The following is a 13,993-nucleotide window of genomic DNA, read 5'->3' on the forward strand; positions in this document are numbered from 1 at the left end:
TGGTTCAAATAAGAGCTCAATTTTCAGATTTTGGAGGAATTTCCATATTGCTTTCCATATGGTTGGGCTATACGGCATTCCCACCAGCAGTGGATAAGAGTTCCTTTCTTTCCATGTTCCCGCCAGCACTGATTGTTCTCAATCTTTGTGATGTATGCCAATCTCTGTGGTGTGAGATGGTATCTCATCGCTGTTTTGATTTGCATCTCCCTGATGACTAGTGACGAAGATAATTTTTTCATGTGCCTTTTGGCCATTTGTATTGTTTTTTATTATTCATTTCTTCTCCCCATGTTTTGATGGGATTAGATGTTTTTTCTTGTAAAGTTCTGTGAGTGCCCTGTATATTTTGGATATTAGCCTTTTATCTGATGGGTGTTGGGTGAATAGTTTTTCCCACGAGGTGGGTGGCTCTTGACTCCTGGGCACTATTTCTTTTGAGGTGTAGAAGTTTCTCAGCTTAATGTATTTCCATCTGTTGATCTCTGCTTTTACTTGTTTGGAAAGTGCAGTTTCCTCCTTGAAGATAACTTTAGTCTCAATGTCATGGAGTAATTTACCGACGTGTTGTTCTATATACCTTATGGTATCAGGTCTGATATTAAGGTCTTTAATCCATTTGGATTTTACCTTCGTACATGATGTTAACTGGGGGTCTATGTTCGCTTTTTTGCAAGTGCCTAACCAGTTCCGCCAGCACCACTTGTTGAGGAGGTTTTCCCTGGTCAACTTAGGATTTCTTGCTCCTTTGTCAAAAATTAGGTGTTTGTATATTTGGGGAACGTTCTCTGAGAACTCAAGCCTATTCCACTAATCTGAGGGTCTGTCTTTATTCCAATACCATGCTGTTTTGATGACTATTGCTTTGTAGTACAGTTTAAAGTTGGGGAAAGTAATGTCTCCCATACTCCTTTTCCCTAGGAGTGCTTTAGCTATTCGAGGTGTTTATTGTTCCATATGAACTTCATAAGTGTTTGATCCACTTCTTTGAAGAATGTCATGGGTATTTTTAAGGGGATCACATTAAATTTATATAATGCTTTGGGGAGTATTGCCATTTTAATTATATTAATCCTGCCAATCCATGAGCAGGGTATGTGTTTCCATTTCCGTGTGTCCTCTCTTATTTATTGGAGCAGAGCTTTATAATTTTCTTTGTATAGGTCCTTATTGTCTTTAGTCAAGTTGACTCCAAGATATTTGAGTTTGTGTGACACTAATGTGAATGGGATTGCCTTATTGACTTCCTTTTCTTCTGTATGCCTTTGTAGTTCACACCTAATTTCAGAGCCTTGTGGTCATCAAAAGTAGCCTGCAAGATTTCTATCCTCTTGATTTTATGGAGGTATGTTTCATGTGTCAGCATGTAGTCTATCTGGAAAATGACCCATGTACATTGAAGAAGAATGTGTATCCAGGTTTTTTGGGATGGAGTGTCCTATATTTATTTACTAGTCCTCTTTCTTCCATTACTCTTTTTAGGGCTAGTATGTTTTTGTTGGGTTTCAGTCTGGTTGACCTATCAAGTGTTGATAGGGCCATGTTGAGGTCTCCCACAATTGTTTTGTTATTGATTTCTTCTTTCAGATTTGTCAGTAACTGTATTAGATGATTTGCTGGTCTCTCATTGGGTGCATATATGTTTAATAGTCTGATTTCTTCCTGTTGCACATATCCCTTGATTAGTACATAGTGTCCATCTTTTCCCTTACCATTTTTCTGACTATAAAGTTGGTGTCAGCAGATATTAATATGGCCACCCCAGCTTTTTTGAGGGTGTTGTTTGCTTGGATGATTTTCCTCCAGCCTTTGATTTTATGTTGTGTGTGTTCTGACTATTCAGATGTGTTTCTTGTAGGCATCAGAAGGTTGGATTCGTCTTTTTGACCCATCTTGCCACTCTGTGCCTTTTAGTTGGTGAATTTAGTTCAATGACATTGAGGGAGATGATTGTCATAGGATTTAATGTCATCTTTGTAGATAAGTTTGCTGTGTTTGTTGGTCACTCTTGTCTTAGAGTAGACCTGTCAGTTTTTCCTTTAAGGCTGGTTTTTCATCTGTGATGTTTCTGAACTGTTGCTTATTCATGAAGCTATGTATTCTTCCTTCAAACCTGAATATGAGTCGGGCTGGGTGCAGTATTCTCGGTGAGGCATTTATATCATTCAGTCTTGTCACAATATTTTAGCACTGTCTTCTAGCCTTGAGAGTTTCTTGTGACATGTCTGCTGTAATTCTTAGGGATGTTGCTTTCAATGTAATTTCCCTTTTTGATCTTGGTGCTTTCAGTATTCTATCTCTATATTGGGATTTTTCATTAGCAGGGATCCTCAAACTTTTTAAACAGGGGGCCAATTCACTGTCCCTCAGACCACTGGAGGGTCTGACTATTAGTAAAAATAAAAACTTATGAACGAATTCTTACGCACACTGCATATATCTTATTTTGCAATGAAGAAACAAAACAGATACAAATACAATATGTGGCCCGCAGGCCATAGTTTGAGGACCACTGGAAAAGATGTGTCTTGGGGTGTTTTTCTTTGGGTCTCTTTTAGCTGGTACTCTTCAGGCATGCAGGATTTGATTGCATGTATTTCTTAACTCTGGGAGTATCTCTTTGATAATGTGTTTGACAGTTGATTCTTCCTGGAGATCTCCTACCTGGGTCTCTGGGACTCCAATGATTTTTTGTTGTTTCTGTTGAGTTTATCAAAGACTTATATTTTTATCTGTTCGCATTCTTTGAGTACTTTTTCCATTGCCTGTTCATTTGTCTTAAGGTTCTTTACCAATTTCTTCTGTTGTGTAGAGTTTTTCTGCATCACATCATCCAGTACTCTGATTCTTTCCTCAGCTGCTTTTACCCTGCTGGCGAGGCCATTCATTGAGGTTTTTAGTTGAGCTACCGTGTTTTTCAGATCTGTTATTTCAGTTTGGAGTTTTCTGATTTCTGTCTTTGTGTTCTGTTCAGATCAATCTATGCTTTCTTTGAGTTCTACAAACATCTTCCATATTGCTATTTTAAGTTCCTTATCTGAGAGGTTAATCAGGTGCTTGGAATTTATTAGGTCATCCGAGCTTTCATCTTTATTCTCTGTGCATGGTGTTTGCCTGCGAGGTTTCCCCCATTGTCTCGCTTGTAGTGTGGTTTTTCCTGCGTGTTGTTATGGGGTTCATTGGTTATAAAGAGTGCGTGGCCACAAAGCAAAGTGGAGCTGCTCCTCTGATGCCTCTAGTTGACAGTTTTTTGGCGGTACACTCCCTAGGCCTCTGAGGAGACCTTCAGGTATTCAGAAACACAGAGAGGCACAGGAAAAGTTTCCCTTGAAGTCCTCAGAGTGATCAAAGGCACAGAAGAACAGAGCCTCTGCAGACCAGAGAGCTCAGCTTATTGGATGGCGACCCCCACAGCCAGAATTTACTCACTGGGCAGCTTCAAAATGCAGTTTTTTGGGGATGCACCCCCTAGGCCTCTGAGGAGACCTTCAATTATTCAGAAACACAGACAGGCACCCAAAATTCTTAAACAAAACAATTCTGCTTACTTTTCCACTCAAAAATACATATAGCTGTAATAATGGCCCTTTCTGCACCATAAAAAATTTAAAAAGACAGATGGGGAAAACTAAACTTATTAATGTATAATATAATGTACCTTAAATATTACTGCGCAAGATTCATTTTGGTTACAATAAAAATTATTAAAAATATTGTTACTGATTTTCTAATATCCAAATACTAACATTCCATATATTAACTCTAAGAATTTTAGTGTTGTCTAATTTCTTTTCATAAACCATTCTCCATTATTTGTTTTAATTCTTTGTTAGCTATGAGAAAGATATTTTGTCCAACCTACTATGTCATTAGTTGTATTCCATTACTTTGAATTAAGTTGAGATTTTTTACTTTTTCTTCTATGACTGTTGTGATATATTTGTAAGTAACTGCTGATTATGGATAGGACATAAAAATGAAGCTATCTAATTTGATGGCACATTTAGACAGTTTTTCTACTTATATGAATTCCCATAATTTATTAATTAAAAAATTAAAGCATTTAATAATATTACATTCAGTGTACTAATTATCTTTAGTAATAACTAAATTTTTAAACATATTGCAAGTCAAGTTGCGTTTTACTTAACGATTTAATGTAGCACAGTTATTTGTTTTTTTTTTTAATCATTTAAAAACATGGGAACAATTTTTATCCAGACAAAAGGATAATATTTTTAAAAATCTACTTTAAATATTTAAAAATTCTTTATTAGTAATAATTTGTTTTATTTTAGCTTATTTTCCCTTGGTGTCTTTATTTTCTTGTTCCTTTTCACTTACATGTTATCTCATTTGCATATCTTCAACCCTTTATTTACAAAAGATTTGACAATCCTGAGCTTGCATCTTTTGAAGAGTTTGCCAATTAATTGGAATGCATTAAATACAAGTCTACTCCAAAGCTATTTTATTACAAGTCTGGGTTATATTAAAATAAAATGTATCAAAAATTAAAAATATATTCAAATCAAATTTAAGTGCACATTTGCTCTTATACCCTATCTTTATCAACACTGGATTTGTTTCTGATTCTATTACTACAAAGCTTTTACTTCAAAAAAAGTTGAAAAAGCAAAAGAGGGGGATGGATATAACAGAAGATTAAAACTGAATTTTTAAATATTTTTGTTGGAAAAGTATGTACATTTTATTGAACTACTTATGAGTTCTTTTATGTACAATCTTGTCTTTGTTTCTTTCTTTTATGCTTAATATCACATTCCACAATTTGGCACAAATTTTCTGGATTAAATTTCATTAGTGAGAAATTGCAGATAGTAGTTTACAAAAAAATAAATCATAGCGCATCAGATGCTTTTAAAATGATAGTATGTTGTCTTGTTATGCTATTACCATTACTTCATGTATTGTGTGCTAGAAATCTAATCAATACATTTTACTGTGTAAAAACCACCTAGCCTGGTTCCTGGACCAACAAAAATATTCTATACTTAAATGAGTGGTATGCTAATTTCTTTCCACATGTGGAAATCTTTCTTCTTTCTCCTCCGCTTTCCAACAAATATGTCTACCTTCGAACTCTGACTTTGAACGTTTTCATAAAAGGAACTTGAGACTTGTGAAACAACACTGAGACCTGCTTCACCATTTCTGCATCACTGATTTAACATTCAACAATTCAATTAAATATACGTTTATTTATACTTATTAAACCATATAACTTCACTAATATTCTTGAAATCAAATTAAGCATTTTTAAAGTGCATCTCTCTTCCATAACCTTAAAAGCAATATGCTGAAAACTTTGCTGTAATAGAGGAAGTAACTACACTTGTGATCAGACAATAAGGATTATAACTATTTTCAGTCACCCTGATGACTTGTTCTTGATTTAGAAATACTGTTTATCTCTAAAATAACCTTTAATTAATTATATAGAAGAGAAAAATGTGAGATATACTTAAAATAAGATGATGTGATTTACAGAAAATAGTTTATTGGTCTTATACTGCTGAAAATTCTACATAACACTTGACAATCATTGATAATATATGTAATTTTAATTGGAAGGATTATAAAGCATCTTACTCCTAGGTTCTACTACAAACATAATTAAAATTTTAAAACAGTAAGAGGAGTATACTTGGAAAATATATCTAAAGTAATATAGTCGAAGCATAAGTAACTTCTTGCCACTTTATCTGAAGTTAAAAAATATATATATGCCATAGAGTTTATGAACAGTTCCACTCCAACATTGAAAGCAACCCTCCCAACAGTCAGCATTAGACAAGGAAACTGTCCTTGTCTGAATGATAAATACAGTTTACCTTTACTTTACCCCTTTACCCTGGCCCTCCAGTAGTCCAAATCTTTGTTTAGGTTTGTAGATAAGATATAGAGGTTTGACACATTAGGTGATTTATTGTTCATCTGGAGTCCACTGATTCACAACCAAAACTTTATAAAAGCTTCTTGTTCTTTTTCTATAAAATCTGGGTTTTAGTGACTATGTAGAAAAGATGATTGCTATAAGAAAAGAGACATGCCATCATTTAGCCTGTTGCCTATTGGCAATATCGCTCTTTCTAGATCAGTTACTCAAGTGGCAGAGGAACTGGCTCTTGGCAAGGATATCTCTGCAGTCCAGCACCTAAATTGCTCTTCTCTGGAACATTTATTAGGTACATTCAGAACTAATACTCTTCTTCATTCTTGTCAGACTTCCAAAGGCCTATATTCTTTAATATTTATTCTATATTCTTTAGTATTTTAAATTTTAACCTTATTTTCTACTTCAGTGAGAAAATTGATGTAGTCATGAAAGATAAATATATTACTTATTCAGTAAATAAAGAGTGGTAATAAGGTAAGTCAATATCACTGATTTGATTCTAAATTCAGGAGAAAACAATTTAGTACTTAACCACTAGCTGAATTAGCAAATATTGATAATTAGCTAATAATTTATTATAAGGATTACTAATAATAATAATCTCTGGTACTCATACTACTAATACAGTAACATTGTAAAATACTAATAGTGTTAATTACTATATAATCAATAATATATAATTAAAAATGTACTAATAAATATAGATGTTCACAGAGGATGTTTCCTATTATTTGTAATATACTGACTATTTAACTAATAAATACTAAATATCAAAACTTTTTGAAATACTTTTCCTACATTAACTCAAATGATAATAACTATAGTTCCTACCCATGACCATAATTCAACTTTCAACTAAGTAAAATATTTAACTCGGTGAATTCTATTGTTTGACTTTTAAATATTGATTCAACCTTATAATATTGGATATCTCTCTTGGTCAGTTCATTATATATTTTAAAATCTTTGATATAATAATATGAAACTAAGATTATAAGTGTTACCTCAAAATGTTTCATAATATTCTCCACCAAAATATGATTATATGCTGAAAACACATCACACTGTATTGGGTTTCACCATATTTACCTAAAACAAAGTTCATCCCTGTTTTGTTTTTTTTTTGTATCTGTTTGTTTACAACTTGGTTTCACCTAAAACAAATATTGTCTTATATGTAAACCTGGGCAGGTCTGGCTCAGAATACCTACCCCACCTTGGGTTGGTCTCTATACTCGACAAAAATGGTAGTTCTGGCAGGCAGCAGGGTCTCCATATTAGACTACAGGTGTTTCATCCTCAGTCTGGTTTGCATTATTTCACACTTAATGCTGATTCAGACGGTTGGAGAGATGATGTGTGGGGTGATTTAAACACTGGTATGCAAAAAAAAATTATGTTTATCTAATTCTAATTCAGTGACATCAAAATAATAGTTAAAAATACAAAAAACACAAAACCTCGGTTATTTTATATATATATATATGTATGTATATATCTTACCTTCATTTATTATTGTTATTATTATTTTTATTTACCTAGCTATTTGGTCGATTTCTCTGTTTGGATGTGACTATTGAAATTGTTGTCCCCTATTATTCTTATTTTTTTTCTTCTTTTCTTTTTTTTTCGTTATGTGCTACGCCATGTTTCTTATTTCAAGACCATGGCGTGTTTTTTTGTTTGTTTGTTTTTGTTTGTTTTGTTTTGTTTTTATCTTTTTTTGTGGTGCTTATCGATATAGCTAGAGTCCTCACTGGATACTTGACACTTCTTTTGGTACTGGTGGAGTGTTTCACCTTCTTTTTCTCCCTCATTTTCCAAATCGATGATAAGAGCCTCTAGAAGGATTCTGCCCATTTTCGGGGTATTAGACTCTTACCCCAGTTTATTTATTTTCTCTTTTTCGGGCAAAACCACGCAACTTGAACTAGCTAGCCCTGCCTCCACTTAGAGGGGGAAATAAGGGAGGCATCAAGACCAAACTGATGCAAGACTACTAAGTAGTAGGTTAGATACAGAGGGGACCACATATTCTAGCCGCCCTGAGGGGGAGGGAAGAGGAAATGGGAGGTAGGACAAAATGGAGGTGTAGGGAGGACAATCTGGTGATGGGAATCCCCCCTGATTTTATATAAATATGTACCTAAAATGTTATTGTCAACAAAATGTAAGCCAATATGACCAAAATAAAAATTATATTTAAAAAAAAAAGAAAATAGCAAAGTTTATGGGTAAAATTTAGAATCCTTATTAAAACTCATGGATATTGGAATTATTAAATTGGTGTTATACTACTTTATTACTATGTACTATATATACCTTTGTACTACTATAATATTCTGTTATATATATTAGTGTAAATACTAATATATAATAACTATTTTCTCACAGTCTTTTGTGCACAGTCCCACAGAGAAAATATTTCTCACAATCTCTTATGCACAAATGATATACAGAAGAGTAAGAATGATTAATACTTGTGTACAGTTACTAATAGACATGCTGAGGTTCCTTTCATGAGTCCAAGTGGGAAAGTGAAAGGCAGCTTTTCAAGGTCTAGAAATGGGTAGAAGAGGGTATGAAAGGGATCTAAAGATGAAATAAGACTTATAATTGGTATATTTATGAGGCCTTTTGTTTATTTCTTAAAAACTCCTCTAAAGTTATCATGTTGTGTTGTTGTTGTTGTTGTTGTTGGCATTGCTTATTTTGTTTAGTTTTGTCCTAATTTAAGAGCAAGATTTTTGTCAATTTCCCCTTTAAATAAGTATTATTGTTATTTTAGCCTCTAATTCAACTGAATCTTAAATGGTTTGCTAAAAAGTACAGAAAAAAAATATGTTGATTAGAGTCCATTTCATCAGGTTCCTTTTTTACTTTATATTTTGTGGTTTTTGGAAATTAAAAAATTCTATATAAGACTCAAAAAAAACAGTTTTGATGAAAGAAATGACAAAATAAAAATTAAAAAAAAACATGGCATATCACCTTCCTATGACCATTATAAAATTTATTTGTCTTTGGACTACACCTAGTGATACCCAGAGGTTACAACTGGTTGTGTGTTCAGGGATTACTCTTTGCTTTATGCAGGAGATCATTTCGTATTGTGAGGATTGAACCCATATAGGCCTTCTTTATGGAGAGCTCCCTACCTGTTGTACTCTCTCCAGAAACCAGGATCAATTTGAATTGAACCTTAAAACTAACTGTAGATTTTAATGTACAAAATTAATATCAATTTTTAACTATTTAAAATTATTTAAATAAAAGATACATATTAAATCATTTCTAATGTATGCATCACTATAGAGATCTAAGAAACTGTAAAGTAAGCCCTAATTTAAAGTTTAAAACTCAAAGATAAATCCCATATGATCCAGCAATACCCTAGGAATATACCCTAGGAACACAAAAACACAACACAAAAATGCCTTCTGCACAACTATATTCATTGTGGTACTATTTACAGACTCTGGAAACAACCAAGATGCCCTTCAACAACCAGATAAATGGCTAAAGAAACTGTGGTACATATATACAATAAAATAGTATGCAGCTGTCGGGATGGATAGAGTCGTGACTTTTTTCTTTCTTTCTTTTTCTTTTTTTTTTTTTTTTTGGTTTTTGGGTCACACCTAGCAGCACTCAGGGGTTACTCCTGACTCCATGCTCAGAAATCACACCTGGCAGGTTGGGGGACCATATGGAATGCTGGGATTCCAACCAATGACCTTCTTCATGAAAGGCAAACGCCTTACCTCCATGCTATCTCTTCGGCCCAAGTCATGACTTTTTTCTGTACATGGATGTACATGTATAGTTGTACAGTTGGAGAAATGACTACTCTGACAACTACCATGACAATGGTAGTGAGTGTGAGAAATAGAGTGCTTGTCTTGAATGCAAGCAAGGGGTGGGAGAGGAGGGAGATGGAGGGCATTGGTGGTGGGAATGTTGCACTGGTGAAGGGGGGTGTTCTTTATATGTATATAAATATATATATATATATATATTACTGAAACCCAATTACAAACATGTTTGTAATCATGGTTCTTAAATACAGATATGTATTTAAAAATCAAAGATAGAAATATCAATAATGATATGACAAATTTTTTTATACTTGGGCTGGCTTTTTCAACCCCTTATTCTCCTTTAAATACATCTTTGCCTGCTTTCTATTTATATTTTGGAGAGGAAATGGTTTTCTTATAAACACATCTCTTTCCCTTATCTTTCATTAATTTAATAAATCTCATAAAAAGACAAATATTTTCTGATTTTTACATGTAAATATTCAGAAACTCTCAAAATACATATATATTAATATAGAATTCTAAAAATTGTCCCATGACATTATGATGAATAGTTTATTCTATTATTGATTTTAATTTATCATGCTATTTGAATTATCTTTCTCTTTTCTCATATTTTAGCAATGCTGGGTTTTGAATATAGCACCTTAGACATATTAAAGCACATCCAAATGTACTTCCTTTTTATCAGAAAACTCCCTGTGATTTAATTTTTATATAAATATTTTATTAGGAGTATTCATTGTCCTCTAGAGTTTATCATTGTATGGATCCTGAAACTAATAAATTTAAATATTATTAAAAGAAGAAATGAAAAGTATTTTAATGTCTTGGAAAGTGATTTGTTCTGGGAAAAAATACAAAGTGAGTCCAACTCTGTAGTCCCCCTTGGCAGGGCAGTATTCTAGATTCCCATTAAGTCCAACCTTATAAATGATGGTAATATGTCTTTTTTGTTGTTATTTAATCGACTTGCTATCATGTTGTGAATTTCAATAGATACACTGGCTCTAAATTTCCTTAATGGATTTTTCTTTTTATTATTTTTATAGTATGCGACTTTAGTTATGAGTGAGTAATTTGATGTACTAGCTTTCCAGAAAGGATAAAATACTGTAGATTATTGTTATTATTTCAGTGAAGAAATGTGTGAATTATTCTTGGAGTTACAATCAAGAGCATAAGTAAAAGAATATAAAGAGAAAATAGCAAATCAAAATATAAATAGGGCCATACAAAGTAAATTTTATTCTAATGTAAGAAAAATACATGGCTTTGACTGGTGATTTTTTCTCTGCTGTTAAGAGAGTAAGTTGCTGAAATCCATGTGTGCTTAAAGCATAAAATGCTTCCCTTTGTTTTTCTTTTCTTTGGATACTTTTGTTATTTTTTCCACTTTATCCATAATGTAGAAATTGTCCATTTAAAAAGAAAGTTTTACAATGATGATGTTTAATTTAGTTTTCTAGATGTGAGGATTATATCTGCATTAAAAATTCTTATTGACCCAAATGAATGGGAGTATTATAAGAAAAAATTTTCATTCCTCAAAATTAATTATGATTATATTGGAAATATTTTAAAATTTCCATTTAATGCATAACTTGATCTTTCCTTTTAAATAGTTCATAGTAAATTTAACTCAATATTTAAAATAATTTCATTTATTTGAGTTTCTTATAAATTTTTATATATATGGGATGTTAGATGATAGTATAATTAAATTGAAATAGACTTCTTGAAAATTTCTGTTTTTCATTATTTTATGTGGGGGACATACTTGGTGATGCTCAGGGATTACTCTTGGATATGCACTCAGAAGTCCACTCCTGGCTTGGGTATCATATAGGATGCCAGGAGATCGAACCGCCGTCAGTCCAAGGCTATTGTGGGGCAAGGCATTGCCGCTTGTACCACTGCTATCGGCTCCTCCATCTATATAAATTATCTATATAAATTTATATTGAACTAACTTTTCCACTATAAACAACTAGGGAAAATTGACAATATTTATAGTTTAAAATAGTAGAATATTTAACATACTGTTTTAAATGTGGCACATAAATTATTAATTAATGAAAATTCATTTGGCTTTACATAAATACCTATTCTCAATATGACACAGGAAACAAAGAATCTTACAGAATTTAGCAATTGTCTTAGGAAACTGAGAAGATAAAGATATCAGTGAGTGGAATGCAATTTTTTTTTGGCCACATCCGATTGACACTCAGTGTTTATGTCTGGCTATGTGCTCATAAATCCGCACCTTGCTTGGGGGGACCCATATGGGAAGCTCATGGGGATCGAACAGTGGTTCGTCTTAGGCTAGAGCTTGTAAGGCTTACCTTACCTCTAGCGCTACCTCTCCGGTCCCGAAATGCAATTTTTTAAGCAATACTATAACAAGTATTGTAGCATATTCATAAAGAGATCTTCAAATTGTTTATAGTGATCTTAAGTAGCTTGACATAAGCAAATATACATAATGGTGAAATCAAAAACTAAGAAAAGTATGTACTTATTTGTGTTATATTTATTACATAATAAAAGATCTAATCACAGATAAAGATTTAATAATTAGTATGTATGTATATATTAGACCCTTTTTTTCCTTTTGTTATTGTTTTATTTTTCTGGGTCATACCCAGTGGTGCTCAGAGGTTACTCCTGGTTCTGTGCTCAAAAATTGCTCTTGAGGACCATATGGGATGCCAAGGACAGAACCTGCATCTGCCTTGTACAAGGCAAACTCCCTACCACTATGCTACCACTCTTGCCCTATATTAGATCACTTTTTTTGAGGTACAGTAATCACCCGTGGCATTGCTCAGGAAACCATATGTGGTACTTAACATCAAACTATTTTATTGAGGTGGTGCTAGAGGTAAGGTGCCTTGCAAGTGTTAGCCAAGGAAGGACCACGGTTCCATTCCCCGGTGTCCCATATGGTCCCCCAAGCCAGGGGCAATTTCTGAGCACATAGCCAGGAGTAACCCCTGAACATCAAATGGGTGTGGCTTAAAAAACAAAAAAAATTATTTTATGGGCATATGAAAGACAAATGCCTTACACCTGAAGATATATCTCTAGCTCAATAATAATATTTAGACTAACATTTATTCCAATTAATTGGAGATAAGTACAAAAATATGGGAACCTATATTGATAGTACATTAAAACTTTTATGATTTTATATATATACTCATGAATAAAATAAATGTATCCATAAAATCACCTTAATCACATTGAAGTTAAATTCATATTTAGAGTTCAAAGTAAGGTAGATCAAAAAGAATTCCTAAGTAAAAAAGCTTGCATTTGTTGTACAAAACCATATAAAATATGTCTCCAATGTCAACATTTTAAAAGAGACTCCAGTGATATGAAAATACGTTGTTGGGAAATAACATATTTCTCTGTCATTTCATAATTCAATCATTCTTTTGTAAATCAAGATCTGAAGAGTCAGTACTTTGGCTCATATCCTATGAGAAAATAGTGCAAAAGAGCACACTAGATCTTTTTGACTAATTCAACCTCCATTCACCAACTGTCTACTGTACTAACAATGTGACTACTTACTTAAATATTTACCAAATTCCATCACTGCCTGTTACTGTGTTCATGCCTTCAGTATATAATCTTCCTCACTAAAGTGTAGCCCAATAATTAAAGCACTTACAGTTGCTATGGTGTATCACTAATTTGGTATATCTTATTACTGGTCTATACTGCTTGGTTTACCATTGGTCTTGATTATAATTCTTTTCCATGATACTAACCACACACACTTACACAAAGTGTGAAACTAGACAAAGCTAAAGGACTCCTCATCCCAAAAAAAACTACCAATAAAATGAAAATTTATCAATAGAATATTAGAAAAATATGTATTTAAAATTTCATAAGGGTATCTAATATCCAAACTTTTCATAAGCAATATTTAAAAAGTGAATGTTTTATTACAAGAATCTTTTGTAGAAGATAATGACAAATTTATAGAATATATTAGAGGATGGATGGAATCTTTTTTTTTTTTTTTTTGGTTTTTGGGCCACACCCGGTGACGCTCAGGGGTTACTCCTGGCTATGCGCTCAGAAGTTGCTCCTGGCTTGGGGGACCATATGGGACACCGGGGGATCGAACCGCGGTCTGTCCTAGGCTAGCACAGGCAATGCAGGCACCTTACCTCTAGCGCCACCGCCCGGCCCCTGGATGGAATCTTTTAAACTTAGTGCTGAAACAAAA

This window comes from Suncus etruscus, chromosome 5, assembly GCF_024139225.1.
Source record: "Suncus etruscus isolate mSunEtr1 chromosome 5, mSunEtr1.pri.cur, whole genome shotgun sequence".
Taxonomy (NCBI): Eukaryota; Metazoa; Chordata; class Mammalia; order Eulipotyphla; family Soricidae; genus Suncus; species Suncus etruscus.